The sequence below is a fragment of the Mytilus californianus genome, unplaced genomic scaffold (assembly GCF_021869535.1).
Source record: "Mytilus californianus isolate M0D057914Y unplaced genomic scaffold, xbMytCali1.0.p SCAF_14, whole genome shotgun sequence".
NCBI lineage: Eukaryota > Metazoa > Mollusca > Bivalvia > Mytilida > Mytilidae > Mytilus > Mytilus californianus.
This window is the reverse complement of record NW_026262626.1, coordinates 19,329,974-19,346,210: the sequence shown is the minus strand read 5'-3', so window position 1 is coordinate 19,346,210 and position 16,237 is coordinate 19,329,974. Positions and strand designations below refer to the sequence as shown.

At 32.3% G+C, this 16,237-nt stretch overlaps 1 long non-coding RNA gene across 1 annotated transcript; it reads left to right on the top strand.

Annotated features, from left to right (window-relative positions):
• Positions 1 to 3,110: 3,110 nt before the first annotated feature.
• LOC127724339 (uncharacterized) lies at positions 3,111 to 4,166 on the top strand. The gene is made up of 2 exons (XR_007992452.1): positions 3,111 to 3,306; positions 4,028 to 4,166. It is a non-coding gene; the product is annotated as an uncharacterized LOC127724339 (long non-coding RNA).
• Positions 4,167 to 16,237: the final 12,071 nt, after the last annotated feature.

Genomic DNA, 16,237 nt, shown 5'->3' with positions numbered 1-16,237 from the left:
AATTTTGTGGAATTCTACCGTTTGCAAAAACATTAACCTTTGTTTTATCAACATTTACCTTAAGCTGTCATTTGCTACAAAATATGGCAAACTTATTTAACATATTTTGTAGTTCAGTGTTACTATCCGCTAATAACACAGTGTCATCAGCGTATAACAGTAAGACAATCTTCAAATACACATCTAGTTCATCTTCCGGGTCTTCCATGCCAAGCAATCCTCGCTCAAAACTCCGGTGGACCTCATACGGCACCAAATAGTAGATAAAGATTTGATTTCATTCAAGAAACTAATTTATGACTATTAAACGCAAAATTGTCTTTAAATACTTTGGCCACATAAAACCACCAAAACTGTATTAAAGTCAGACAAATTGTAATTATTTATCAATCCGTGGTACAAGTGTATAACATATAAAAACAAAACATATGAATGCATCTACAAGCAACTGAGAAACTGAAAAGTGTGGGAATTAACGCGAAGTCCCTAAATTTATATTAAGTTAGATGACAATTATGAAATGTAAAGTATTTGCTTATCCTGCAGAATATACAGTTTCACCGGAACAGGTTTGGTCTTCTATCAACAAAAGTTATATAAATTAATGTATTCTGTCACTGCATATATAAGTTAGCATCACTGGAGGTTACATTCCAATTATAAAGTTCAAATGTTTCTGTAATTATAACACCGGAAAGTTCTGTCAATGGCTATGGGAAAGCCCAAGTATAAAACTATAAATCAGATACATTAGTCACTAAATTTCTTCACTTCAACAGTTCTGCAGGTATTAATTAACCCTTATCTTATAGAAATAAATAAAATCACTAAAGTAAAATATTGTCAAACTTTCAGTCCTAACAATGACCTTCATGCATGTACGTGTTTCTTAGAACACGGCCATGTACTAAATGGTCAATGTTAATCATTCTTGTAATTTGCCCTATATTATTATTCAAAAGTTTAAATAAAAAGAGATTTCTTTGAATAGAATCAAAGGCTCTCTGAAAATAAAATAAAAAACGCACAATAAAGCTTTTTCTCCTTCAATTTCATGAGTTCAATAACGGTATACAGAACAAAAAATATGATAGTTTGTGTTGTATCCTGGTCTGAAACCTGATGATTTTCTTGTTAAATTAAAAAAAACTCATCTAAATAATCAAAAAGTCTATTGGTATTATTATTATGTTATTCAAAAGTTCATTTCAGCGGGATCTACTGTAACTCAAATTACAGATAAATTCTGATAATCCTTAATGTAAACACATCACGTTTCTCCAACAAGAAATTCTTTACCTGTATACAAAAATATCAAATGTTGGAGAAACGTGACCACACCCTTTTGTTTAGCTTGTACAAATGACATTTTTTTACAATGCATATTTTCCAATACTTGTTTTTGTAATATGTATTGAGGGCATGATTTATCTATTGCCTGGTGGTTACCGCCACAGTTGTTACATTTTGTTATTTTATTATTGCAGTTTTTGGTGGAATGTTTACCTGCACATCTTATACATGTATTCGCTGATTTTTTGCATGGTTTGGCATAATGAACTAAACTTGTGCATTTGGTACAAAATTTAGGGTTAGGCTTATATAATTATATTTATTTTATATTACTTTCTTTTTATTTATTATGTTTTTAAACGCGAATTAAAATTTAGCTACTTATTGTTGTTTAACTTAAAATATACACCTATTTAATTAAACTAACAGAAAATTATAAACTTACTAAAAAGAAAGAAAAATTATATTATAAATGAAACAAAAATTATCTATGTGCTAACTAAACAATCAAACTAAAACAACACACCGTAATCTCCTCCTATTCCCACTTTTTATAAATCTGGTAAGAAAAGTTAAAATTTCATGTGGGAATAGAGGGAAAACTTGTGCAAACAAAGGATTATACTGTATAAACATTGTTTAATCAACTTTTGATTGACAAGTGTTTTTTTGGATAGGTAATAGGTTATTTTTGTGTGTGTATGAATTTTGTGTTTTTAATTAAAATAAATATGAAAGAAATGGAAACATATATAAGTAAACTATTTTTTTCTTTTATAACACAAATTCAACAATTGATTCAAGCAAGCATTATAATATGAAACAAACAATACAAGTTAACAGCACTAAAACAAATCATACATTGTAGCACACACATTAGAAATTCACTGTATACAAGTCTATTAAAGTTTAATAATCTATTCAACGTGAAGAAGGTGGGAGGCTGCATCACCAAACTGTACAGCTATGACTTCCTAGTTGTGGCGTTTAACCTTAAGCTCTTCTAATCTGTTGTTGATTTCGACATACTTTCGTTTTTGGGCCACTCTCTTCCCACCGGTGGCATTTTGATCATGGTGAGGACGTTGAAAGCTTTCTCATGTTTCATTAGATTTATACATGAGTTTAATGATGTTTGGATGTGGGTCCCGGACATCTTTCTTGAGTTTGCTGTGCCATCCCTCTAGATGTTTAGTTCTCGGTCCCTGTGCTGTGTAATGGTCCCAAAGGTGACTATTCTGCTCGAGTATGTTGTTACATAGTCTGTAAAGGACTTGTAGTTGATGTTAGTATCAATCTGATTTATGTCGGTTAGGGCATTAAACCACATATCTTCGACCTCATCAGAAGGTACATGAGAAAGGATAGCGGCACGGCGTAATAGTTGGTGAATGTTGTTGTCTTTCTTGTATGGAACCTGAATCCCTGGTCTTGTGCTTTTCTTTAGATGCATTGTGTGTAGTGGAAAAAAACTTTTGTGTTGATGCCAGGAAATACGGAATATGCTGCATTTCGGATGGCGACTTCATAGTCCGGGAAGATAGTGGTAGGCTGAAATCACCATATTATGATATTTGCAGCTGCTAAGTGTGTTAGATTATTTTGAGTACTGAAGATTAACATACGCCCAACTGTGTTGTCGTCTGTTACCAGGAATGGGTCACCTTTTGTAGTACGTGCCCAAATACCATCTATGTTGAATTCATCAACAGATTTTGGTAAAACTATTAGGTTCTTCTTGCGTTTGTTGTACATGGAAATCTTGCAAGATGGGAAAGTTTGTTATAAAATTATCTATCATCAATTTATTTGTTCGGACTGAGACTACTATAACACAGAGATTGGTCACTTCCCGTACTGACCAGTCAAATAGTAAGTAATTGTAAGTCTTCGATCACGTGACTCGGCACGTGACTCGCAATGATTGACAAGAAGGATTCGACCGCCATTTTTGACAGCGAAAGAGAAAATAATAATTAACAAATGTGGATTTATAAAGAGTGTTATGTTCCGGTAAGTGTGAATATGAGATTTAACATGTTCATAAATTTTGGTTTATAAGCACTTTGAATAAAATAAGTGCAGTTATAGACTTGAATTTACCGACCAAACCGGAAAGTAACCTCGAGTTATTACCAGTCCGTGGGACAGGGTCAATGAGCAACTCACCCATAACTTACATTCAGATGAACAATCTGTTTTCCGGATAATGTATGTGCAAGCCTTAGTAATTAACCGATGTAATGATGTAAAATTTGTAATTATATGAAATTCCAATTTTTCTGTATCAGTAAGTTCCCGCTGCAGAACTGAGAAACACACGAGACAAGTTGCACACACACAACATGAGGTCTGATAGGTGAATTTGTATTGTTAGTGAAAGAAATTTAGATTTATATTTGGTTCCCTTGATAATATATATGCAGTCTATACATGCTAGTATAATAGTATTATGCAATGAAAATGTGTCACCATGTGAAATACCAGTACATCATGAGTTCCTAAATAGACGTATTTTTTTTTAAATAATTGACCCAAACATGATGTAAAAAGTACATACACCTTTGGTCTGCATCCTTTATCAGTTTAACTATTTTGATCCACATTGACATGATTGGTCAATTACTGCTGAGTCTCAAGTCTCAGATTACTGTCTTAAAAATTAATGAATTGCCTATGCTATAAACTTGACAAAGATTATTTCTTTTTCTTTATAATATTTTCTTTATTGTAGGAATACCCCCAGAAAGAAATAACGCATTAGAAGAAGGGAGAAGTACTACAGGAGAAAATGACTTTTTTAGTTTTTTTTTAATTTCATTGAATTTGTCATGCTTGTCTTACATGGAGAAATAAATATTTAAGTCTTTGAATATACATTTTTATTATTATATACATTAAAACTAAGACAGGATTGCAGAAATTCACTAACACGCTCAGTTTGGATAACAGTTCAATGAAAGAAAAAAAAAAACAAGTAACCACACATCTTTATATATATTAAAGGAATAGCCACTTGAAGCAAACTTTAAGGATATTTTTATATATTTTTGCTAATGATCATCAGACAACTTCTTTTATAGTCCAAATGAAGTGGATGTAAGTTATTGGAATGCGCCGTAATTACCTTCAACAATGAGAAAACCTATACGGTCACCGTGCAGTCAGCTTCAAAAGTCCCCGACATGGAAAATATATAACAATTCACTAGAGAAAACGAAGTGTCGACAATAACAAAGCAATTTACGAAAATTCAAATATGACGGACATGAAACAACAGCAACCACTGAATTACAGGGTCCTGACTTGAGACGGGCACATAAAGAATGTGACAATGTTAAATATTTTTAGGCGCTCATCACCACCACTAGCATGGGACATTGGTGTAACGACATAACATAAAAACAAACTTTAAACATAATTTGAAAATAGTTCATTTCGGTTTAATCAGGCTGACTGTACATGAAATATTTGCCATTGACAAGCAGTTGTGAATCGAAGTTGAATTTACAGAAAGGTGACATCAATATATGCTATCATATTTAACATTCTTGTTTAGATCTGACATTGCTACGTATTTATACATTCCGCATTATTTTTGGCTTCTCAGAATTTTCACATGGTAAACTGTCAGCAGTTGCCCAACAAAAAAATGTTATAGGGAACCTATTTACAAAGCATCATGCCGACAACAATTAACATGGTTTGTCACCAAACATTGAACAAGCACATTTATATTTGTTGTGGCTAAAAAAACTAAAGCAAATCACAACACTTTTCATCTGAGTTGCTCAATTATTAGGGTTACAAAAAGCATAGCGATATAACTAAAACATACGACACTTTAACAATAGACAATATTCAAATTTTCAAAAACTTTACGGCTCTGTATTGAAGCACAAAATTTCTTGTCTTGGATTTTGAAAGAGGGCACATATTTCTGGTGTTGAAAAAAATGTCATCGTAATTTACACTAATGTGGTTCTATTTATGTTAACATAGAGATAATTTGATTATTCAGTCACGTAATTTTGAAGCTTCTTCATTCTGATTTACATGTACTTGCGGTTGATGCTTCTTTTGGAGTTTTTGCAGTCTTTGCAGCAGGGACGTATAGTCATCCTCAGATTCAATATCTGATGCAGTATATTCACCACGTGTGTTATAGTAGTCTCAGGTTCGGATGACATTTTTTTAAATTTACAAATTTAATGATTATTTAATCTTACTTCTATTTATCTGACTTATTCTTTGTTCTTAAGTATTACAAATAAAAAATGTATTACATTATTATTTTGTTTTAAATAATATTATACTTAAACAGTGTAAGAAATATGTTTTCTTTTAAAAAATACAGGTAAATCTTAGGTGAATTTTTAAATAAACTTGATTGTTATAAAAACAAATTATTTATCAAAACATCTATTGTTATTTGCATGTGGGAATAGAAGGAATAGTGATTTTTAAAAAGTGGGAATAGGAGGAAGACACCCTTCTCCTGTATTAGCTTGATATCGGCACGAACGATGCGAACTCGACGACGGCAAGCGAAGGAATGTGATGTGATGTGACGTTTAGTTTAAGCTATATTAATGAATATAAATATATATATATCTATATATATTTAATATATATTTTTTTATATTGTTAAAAAAAATGACGAAAGCTTCCAAAACAAATTATGACATAAAACACGCTAGATTGACATTTTGCAGAGGAAATTAGAATTAAATTATAAGAAATGACTGTAATATTTTTTCTGTCTATTCGAAATAACATAAAAAATGTGGTGCACACTTTAAAATAACCCGCTACGCGGGTTATTCAGTGTGCACCACATTTTTGATGTTATTTCTTCATAGACAGAAAAAATATTACAGTCATTTCCTATATAGAAATTTGGTCAGGAATGTAATTTTGTATATAATTTTGTAAATAAAGTATTTGAGTTATTTATGTCAAGTGGCAAACATTACAAACATATCGGTATGATAACATGTAATAATGTATGTGGCATGAATATATGAATTATGTTTTATTCAAGAAGGAGAATATGTGTTAGTTTTAAACAAGCCATTTGATGCATAAGGGAATAATTTAAATTAAGACACTCATGCCACTCTATACCTGAACAATAATTATAGACTCCAATACTCATCAAACTTTGTTTTATTCGATAGGTGTCTCTTTGGTTATTTTTTGTTGTTAGGTTACCGTGTCATTGGCGTACATGTATTCTCCACATCGTTTTTTCATTCATACTCATGCCATGCATGCACACATTGTTTTTTCAACAAAATGTCCGATTCATATTGATTCTTTGCATGATTGAATAAGAGACCAATTAAGTACAATATTCAAAAAACAAAATGAAAACAGTAACAAATAAAAGATGGATTTTAAAAAAAACCTTCATCAGATAGCACATTTTGCTTTATTGTTTTAGCCCACTTTATGAAGTACAATCTAGCAAACTAACGGTTCATGTATATGTCTTTGCAGGGTTTGTTGTATTTGGTGAAATAAGAAGGTTTTCATAAAGATGATAGAACCTGGGAATCACAATCACATCTTGATGTAGAATCTATGTCCAATTTCTTTCCTGACTTTATTAGTGTCGATCGACTAAACAGCGCTGCCAGATTATTTGAAAATGTCATACAACAGAGGCTAAGACCAATCAACAGAACAGAATCAACTAATCTCCGATTTGACCTGGATGTTTATCGCTATTGTTTTAGTACAGACGAATCCTTTCTGATAAATTCCTTGGACAGCCTGAAAAAACTTCCTCTTTCAAATGGCTGGAACTATAAATTGAACGGACAGGGTTATGGGCAAAAAATAACCTTTCCGTTTCGACTTAAACCAAAACTGCAGATGAGAAAAATTCATTTGCGAAAAGACGACGGGTCAGTCGAAACAAAATTCAGACCGATAGAACTTGTGAAAATAATTTCTGCCAGCGAGTCTTTCTGAGGTAGTAGTACATGTATTTATACAATCCACCAAAATGTCGGACCATTTGACCACCGAAAACAGAAAGCAAATAGAGAACTTTCTACAAATAGGTACGGGATCGCCTGTATTGACTAAATCATTTGTATCTAGCAACAAAATTGTGCTCACTTTGGAAATGAAGTATCCGTTCCTGCGAAAATTATCATCCTCTAAATTCAAATATCCAGATCTATATTACGTAGACATTATCACTTCGCAACTTGGATTTCTTCATCTAAAACAATGTGATAGATTAGAAAATCGATTTTATACCGTCTGTAAAGACATAGCTCAACTTTATAAAAAAAAAAAAACAGTGGTGGCCGACAAAAAGCAAAGTTAGATTTAAAATTTACAAAAATTGCCAAATTCGAAAATGACATTCTTTCAGCCTCAGAGCTCACTTCATCGTTAGAACAATTTGCAGAAGAAAACGTATCACTTGCAGATCAATGTAGTATTCTATCAAAGCAAATCAAAGAAGCCGAAGAGCAGAGAAAATTAGACAGTTCAGCAGCAAACATCTCAAAACCTCATGAAATAGACCCTATTTTGATTAATCATGGAAAGAAGTTCCAAGAAGCTGGTAAAACTCAACGCTAAGAAAAAATCAAAACACTGACAAACAAAGTCGGCAAGGCTTTATAGTTTTTCGATCTTATGGACTGAAACCTTCTAGTTTGTAACTAACCACTGTATCAGGGGAATCAGTCAAACAGTTAGATCTAGCGGATAAAGATGATGAAACCCGTAGGAACATGGATCAAGAGAAAATGAAGGCAGTATTATTCATTTTAGACAAGTTTAAAATCAGTGACCAGGCTTATCACGAAATAGTTAGGAAAACAGAAAATCTGCCACGGCTTCATTCTATCGTGAGTTTACGAGAGAAGACGAATAGTACGTTTGAAATATATCGTACAACAGGCAATATTCCAGGTGCATATGTCATTCTAAAGTCAGAGCTGGAGAATTGCTTTAAGAAATTTGAAACATTGCCATCAGAGACAATAAAAATAAAAATATCAGGAGACGGTACACGAGTTACTCGAATTTCGAATTTTATCGTTTTGTCATTCTCTATTATAAGTGAGACAATACAGCAAAACTGTCTGCAGACGAACAAACTGTTTTAGCTATTGTGAAAACGTCAGAAAGCTACGAAAACCTTTCTTCATCTCTTTATCCAGTGTTCAGTGAAATAAACGAACTCTACTATCAGGAAATATACAAATCAATGAAAACATTTACAAAATTCATCTTTTCTTTGGGGGAGATATGAAATTTTTGATATGTTTAGGAATTGGCTCATCGACTGGGGAGTATGCTTGTGTGTGGTGTAAAGTTTCAAAGTTTGACAGAGGAGACATCAGTAAACCATGGGACTTTGACTTTAATAGACGTTATGCACGTTATTGTGTCAATACCGTGAAATCAACCTGTCCACACTGATAAACAGCTTTTCTATGAAATCGGAATAGTTAAGCTATATACAATTTATATTCATAGAATAGGCAGGTATTACTGTTCCCAAAAAATGAACAAATTGTTTTATAATATTTTACAATAGTCTAAAATAAAGACAAAAATATTGGCAAAACGTCAAAAATATCCATGTCAGACGTAACAGACTATACGCATAATAACTTTTACAGGGGTGTTTATGCTCTTCGAAACAGTGTAAAATCCACGAAATTCGCATGAATGATATGCGTCATATATAACGTATTGCATCATTACTGAATTTTCGTTGATGCAACGGCAAATGCTGATTTTTTGCAAAAATAAATAGTCTTCCTCACGGTCAGATTTTGGAAAATGGTAAGTTATAAAAAACCATAGCTTTTTGAAATATAAGATTGTATGAAATTTCGCTTTCATACATCATGCTCACAAAAGTACATAGACAGACCATTTCAAACCCGAATTTTTACAGCACTCACACCACAAATAAAAATGAAACTGCTTCTGGCAAATGTCTAGCACGAATGTCCAATGTCGAATTACGCCGTTTTTTACGAATAAACTGTCAGTTGCGATGTTATTTTAATAAAATTTCGATTGGTTGCATACAAAATAGTGCTTTTCCGTAATTTTATTTTAACCCTAAAGAACAGTTGCATACTTTTTGACAATTGCGTAGTCAAAACGACTTCGTTTTTAAAGAAATCAATTGTTTGGCAAGTTTGTCCACTGAACTGATTTTCTTATGTTTTCAACGTTGTCGATTCGGGACGCTATTTATGTCTTTTAAAATCAAATCGAAATATTTGTTTGTTTTGTGTTTTGTTGTTTAACGCAACTTTTAGCGTCCTCGGTTGTATGAAATCGGACAGTTTTCTATGGTAGAGAAAGTTGGAGAACCGTGTTTGAAATATAAATTGTAAACCCGTTGAACAGACACGCAAAATGCATCAAATAATATCTAAACATTTTATCAAAAATCTTCTTATCCGATACTTATCGTGTATAATTGTGATACATCTGATTGAATGGAAATATATACGATTGCAACAAAACGCAATTTATAGGAAATTTTAAAAAGGTAAAAATGATTCAAAATGTCAGAAACTCGAATTCCGAAAGAAAAATGATGACCATTTTGATACAAATTATAATAGAGTACTTTTATAAAAAAGACCCGTTTAACTTGTAATCCCCCATACCCACACACAATTTTTTTTTATTAAAGCAAAATGGATATCCTCCTCCATTTCTCGGATTTAAATGAAAAAAAAATTGTATGCGAAATACGTTCTACGTCATTTGGACTTCGATAGAGAATTATCTCATTGACACTCATACCACATCTGCTTTTTTTTTAATATATATATATAGACCCTATTATCTTACCCTAATGCATATATTGTGTTGTAAAGTGGGAAATAGTTCATGCATATTCAGTAAAACCAAACATTTAGAAGTATCAATATTGATTTGCAGTAAAAAAAAATTGCCAGCAAAAAAATATCTTCGATTATCGGCTTTTAAAAAACCTCAAATTTTAACGTTACCAATTGAGACGCAATATCGTGCGTAACGTGACAGCGCCCGATATGAAGCGACCCATCTCAGAGACAACAGTATTATCTCGATCGTCTAAGAAGGGGTATGGAGTAAAGCACATCCCTCTGCTAACTTTTGAACCAGAACACTGTGTTCTAGATGAACTTCATCTCTTTTTGAGAATATTCGATGTTCTACTCCGAAATGTGATCGACGACGCTAGAAATAAAGATATTATGGCAAAAGTAAACGAAGAAAAGGGTGATTATTTGGAATTTTAAGTAGCCAACATCCAAAAATGTGGTGTCTCCTTTGATATTTGGACACCTAAAGGACAGGGTGATCTCGATTGTGGAGCGGTTATGAAAAGTTTACCCGACCTGCTTATGTTTGTTATCCATAATGAAACACACGACACAGTTGTTAAACTATGGAAAGATTTTTGGCATATCTACCAATATATTTGCTTAAACGAATGCGAGACTGGGTGTACCGGAGAGGCAACATGTACACTGGTTAAAAATTGGATAACTCTTTTTTCTAGTTTAAACTGAACAAATAGGGGTATAAAGATATGTCAAAAGACGGGAAATATAAAGTTCAATCCATAATCTAACTTTTGCACATTTTGTACATTTTAGAACAGGTTTGGGAAAAGAGACTCTTTTAAATATTTATTTTTTGTAAATATGTTTTCATCATTTTTATCTATTTAATTAAGAATTTTTCCGGGTGAAATTTTGGATTTTCTGTCAGATGTTTGGACTCCTTGGTTTTTTCCTACGATACAGATTAAAACATTTTGCCCTATATCACCCACTTTTCTTTTCATAGAAGACATCAAATATCTCATAAAGGTCGTTAACATAATTTACGTAGATTATAGATTTCTTTTTTTACGATTTGAGACCCAAATAATGCCAATGCTAGATATGAGGTAAAAGTCAGAGAATGCCTTTTCCCGTCATGTTTTTAACATCAAATATTTTGAAAAGGAATTCCATTACCTGTCAATATTTTTTGTTATTCAGTTAACTAATGCTCTTCTGATTTATAGTATTAATTCTAAATTATAGATTTTTAAAATTTCATTTAAGTATGCGATCAAGGATTTTTATGTTTATTTTAAAGTAAGAGTTGTTTCCCCTAACCGAACTAATAGTTCATGTGGTAACTTAGTAGCCTGATTTTGATGCCAATTAAATGTTAATATTACTGATGTAAAAAAATTGGAAAAAGGTTTTCGTTTGTGACTTGGCAAACCGAGCAATATAACGTTCCAGAGGAAGTGTTCATGATTTCATATTTAGTCAGTGACGTGGGAGTATATGATGAGTTAACAAGTATATAATCAATTACGGTATCTGATTTTTTTTTGTCAATAGAGAATATTATATGCCCCCCCTTTTTTGTGGCTTTTTCAATAACACATCCGTATCATCGAGAGACACCAATATAATCCCAAGAGCTCTGCTCGAGGGGTTATATTGGTTGAGGGTTGATACGGTGTGTGATATTGAAATATAGATTATAACATGGCCCTTTTCATATCAGACCCCTTATCAGCCCTAGGTCATGTTATCAGCCCGAGAGCCGACAGGCATATACTTCAGCAGAAGACATACCGACAAAACTATTTTTAAAACTTTGAAACAATGCATTTGTTGTAATATTTGTTTTGTATTTTTAAATAGTATATTTTCCTGATTATTAATTTTTCTTTTACTCTAACTTTGTTATGTTCTACTAAAAAAAAAAGTACCATTTAGGTACATTTTCCGGAATTTGCAGAATGACGTCGAAGTGTCATGCGATAACGTAAACGTTACAGAAAAGAATGCGATAATAACCGGAAGCAGTTGTTATGGAACGGAAGCAGTTGATATAAACCGGAAGCAGTTGATAACAAAAGTCATATCACACGGCTAAGGCAATTCTTCAAATTTAATGAATAAATATATTTACAAATAAGTTTTATCATGGGGTACAATTATACCATTATTTTCTATAAGTATATGTTAAAAAGCCATATCATATACACTTTATTATATATCTCAAGTAGATGGGTTTTTTTTTATGTGACGTGACGTCAAACAGATTAAGGGTTTGATAAAGCCTTTGCAACGGTGACTGATGTCGATAGCATGACGTCATACAGATTAAGGGTGTGATAAAGCCTTTGCACAGTTTGAAAGCAGGTCACGGTTTGACCCCAAATCTATCAGCAACAATAGACGTCACGTGACAGTGACAATTCAGCAAAACTACGGATGAGACAAACCTCATTTTTACTCACTGAAGTACTACTGTCATGATAAAATCTTATTGATCAAAATAATCTTGAATATACATAGTTTTATCTGGTCACAACTTACACATCATCTCAAAGTCCTTCGTTCTTCATTTTATCTTCAAACAATTGTCAGGTCTCCTGATCGAAAAATCTAAATATTTTCGAGGTAACTAAAAATGATGGGCTGAATTAAAATTTGATGAAGCATCTCATTAAGACAAACACTCGATATGAATACGTAGGCAGTAGAGTTTTGGATACGCAAACGACAAGTTATTTTAACACGAAGCGGTGTTTTTTTGCCGATTTGTGCAAGTGGTTATCTCCCCTTGATATCACTTGTCAAAAATAAAAAATCCAGCAAAATGAATAAAAAGGAGTAAACTTTACAAAAATTGAGAAGAAAATAAATGAAATTCGATTTACAAGTAAGTTATTATAATATTGAGAAGAGATACTTCCATACTTTCAGAGAAGGATTAGAGTAAAAAAAAAAGACAAAAAAATGGTAAAAATTCAGAAACCTAGCTGAATTGATATAAATTAGCTCTGACTGATGAAATTTTCATTGTAATTTTATAATGGGATATGGGACCACTCTAAGTAGATTTTTTTAATACTTCTAACAATGTTTAATGCAATAAAACATACTTTACACAATTTAATAAATAATCTTTCTGAAATAAAAATAATAAATAATACTGATATTTAAATTCTATATTCTATAAAACAGTGGTACCTGCAAGAGACAAAATTGTTTTTTCAAAGTAAAAAAGCCTTTTAGCTCAACTTTATGTTTCTTTGTTGAACAGTGCTGTACTGCCTAGAAAATATCCTACAGAAAAAGGATAAGTTTACCAAAAATATTGACAGATATTCTGTAAAAAAATAATACTTAAAATTATTTAAAGTGACATAATTTTGAATTTTAAAATCATTATTATTGTAAAATCCAATTATTACATGTAGATTAGCTAGCACAGCTTGTAGCCCTTGCCAAATTTCTCAGGGTATTTTCTAGATTATGAAAGTAAACTTTTTGAAAAACAAAATGAGGCTTCTACTCTTCAGATTGCTGTATCAGCTGGTATAAATATTTATACAAAAGTAGGCCCTATTGTATATTTTACCTTAAAAATTGGATATTTATATCACAAATGAAAGTTGGTGGGACAAATCTTGTGCCTTTTACTTAATGATGAGGGGCCTGATAGGTTATTTTCGTTCTTCGTGATCGGCGCATTTTCGCTATCGTGATCCGTTTTTCTACAGATTTATTTTATTTTTATATTTTCGTGATCCGTGATCATGGAAATTTATTTTCTGTGAATCGTGATTGACAAAAAATCAACTCGTGAATCGTGATGAGACCCCCCATCAGGCCTCTCAATGATAAATGGATTGTTAAATTTGACAGGAATAGTTTCCCATTTGAATAAGTTCAATTTTGTAAGAAAAAATCTTTTTAATATATGAGTTCATTTTCTTGTTTGACTTTATAAGCCAGTTTTTGCACTTTACTGTAGCTCATTTAGAAAAGAGATAACTTAATAACCCAGGTTTTTAACTTATATTAAAATAATAGATATAATTAACTGAACTTCATTTCCTTTTTCATATATGTTTTTTCCTCCAGAAATTTTCATTGCAAGTCATTTTCTCTTGCTATTTTTTTGTGTTTTTGTCCATCCAAAGGCTATCATAAATTTGTCAGATTTGTTTCCAGTATGAATGAAATATTCAAAGACGTACAGTTTCAAACTCAAGTTTCACTTTTCCAATGTGTAAAGTTTCACAATGCACATGATCCTGACACATATTTTGTTACCGTTATATGACGTATGTTGAAAGAAAGAAAACAATGTCACCGTCACTTTGTGTAGGGGATTAAGAAGGGTTTTAGTTTCTTTGAAATTGAGGTATAGTATGGAATTGTGAAAAACAACAGCCTTTAATCACAATTTCATTCATATCTCTAATAAAATCAGTATTTTAGAGTACTTTGGAAACAGATACAATGAAAAGAAGATGAACATTCACTGTTTAAACTAGAAACGCAGTCAAAACCAGCTACAAATTGGCATGACTGGTGGTCACTAAAATTGTCGTATTAGAGTAAAAAAATGATGGCTTCATAATTGTGTAGAAATTTGAAATAGGTTACTAGGTTTCATTTAAGATTTTTACCGTCCTTATCCGTATTTGGATACGCAAAGTCAAGTTATCTAAATTTGATGTTTTTGGCGAACAAAAACGATGGCTGATAATTTTTAGAACGGACAGGGTAAAGAAATAGCAAATAAAAGTTGTTTTGGACAATGTTTCTACGTCGAATTGAAACTATATTGCTTTCAAAACCTACAAAATTTAAAAATCAATTATAATAACAGCATGACAAGTTGAAAAAAATAGTTTAAACGTCGATTTTGTATCCGATAGATTTCGCGGAATTTTTAACGTCACCGACGACTGTAGCGCCACCTTATTAATTCCCCCTGCTATTGTTGCTGATAGAGCTTGACGACAACGGACATTTCCAAGGGCTTGCTTTCCAACTGTGCAACCGTGACTGATGTCGATATCATCACGGATGGCTGATACAGCACGATTGCCATTGATCGTATTACACATACAATTTACATGTATTTACTACTAAGTATATACATATAAAGCTGTTTATTTAATTTCAAATACTATATTGTTGGAGGCTTTGTATTCGAGCACAGCCAGCATATTTCTTATAGGGGTATGACAGCTTACGTGGGAGTATATTATAAGTTATATGGTTTGCTACTGACCCCCTACAGATCCAAAGAGGGTTGGTAAAATCCATAGGGGGTGAGGCCGAAGGCTGAATCCCCTATGGATTTTACTCACCCTCTATGGTCCGTAGGGGGTCAGTAGTAAACCGGCCGTATAACGAATTTATCGCACGCGGGACTTTTTCTGCTGCGTTTTGTAGAAAAAGAAACAATGAAACACAACAACATTAATAGATGACGTCACCATTAACAGTAGACGTGACGTCAAGAACCCCCTATCAAAATTACTAACCCCCTACGAATCCATAGGGAGTCACCACGTGACGGCGTTAAACCAATCACAACGTTATAATTTACCCGCGGTGCGATAAGATGAGTTACCTCGTGAATCAAATGAGTTCTGGGCAACATGTTCAAAATCGTACTCCGAAACGTTGTGATTGGCTTACAATGTCCTAAACAATGGAAATTCAACCAATTACGTGACGTTATTTCATTTTGGGGGACGAACAATAGAATTATCTACATTTCTTTAGATTCTGAAATCATGGTGAATTGTAAATACCTAATTCTTTATCAAGCAATTTATGTAATATGGTATTGAAAAACACCCCAAAAAATTGTTAGGAGCTTATCAAGTATGTTTGGATAGCATATGTGTCATAGAGGTAGTATAATGATGCAGAAATGCGTAAAAGTTAAAGATAATGTTATGATTGGTAAATTATAAATAAGTTTTTTGAATGCTGCAAAATTTCATTAAAGTCAAAAAAATATTTGTCAATAGATTATAAAACAAGTATGCCAAGGTAGTTAAGTAAAGTAAAACAATACAATGAAATAAGAATTTGTTTACATAACAATTTCCTTAAAGTTTAATGTA